Source organism: Penaeus monodon, chromosome 32 (assembly GCF_015228065.2).
Source record: "Penaeus monodon isolate SGIC_2016 chromosome 32, NSTDA_Pmon_1, whole genome shotgun sequence".
NCBI classification, from domain to species: Eukaryota; Metazoa; Arthropoda; class Malacostraca; order Decapoda; family Penaeidae; genus Penaeus; species Penaeus monodon.
In genome coordinates this window covers 18,519,153-18,519,426 of record NC_051417.1, presented here as the reverse complement: position 1 = coordinate 18,519,426, position 274 = coordinate 18,519,153, and positions in this window count along the sequence as shown.

Here is a 274-nt window from a genome sequence, read left to right as displayed (position 1 = left end):
CTTTCCTTCCCATCTTCTCTATCCATTTCCTTTCCACCTTTTCCTTCCTATCTCGCATCACCCTCTCCCTTTTTCCCACCTCCGTTCTCCAAGTTTTTCTTTCTCCTCTCCCCTCTCCCCTTCTCTCGCTCTCACTTCCCCTCTCCCCCTTCTTACTTTCCCACCTCCCCCCACTCTCTCTCCCTTTCCCTTCCTTCCCCTTTCCAGTATCTTCCATGTTCCTGCCTCCCTTTCCCTCTCTTTCTCCCTCCCTCCCTCCTCATTCCTCCCCTTC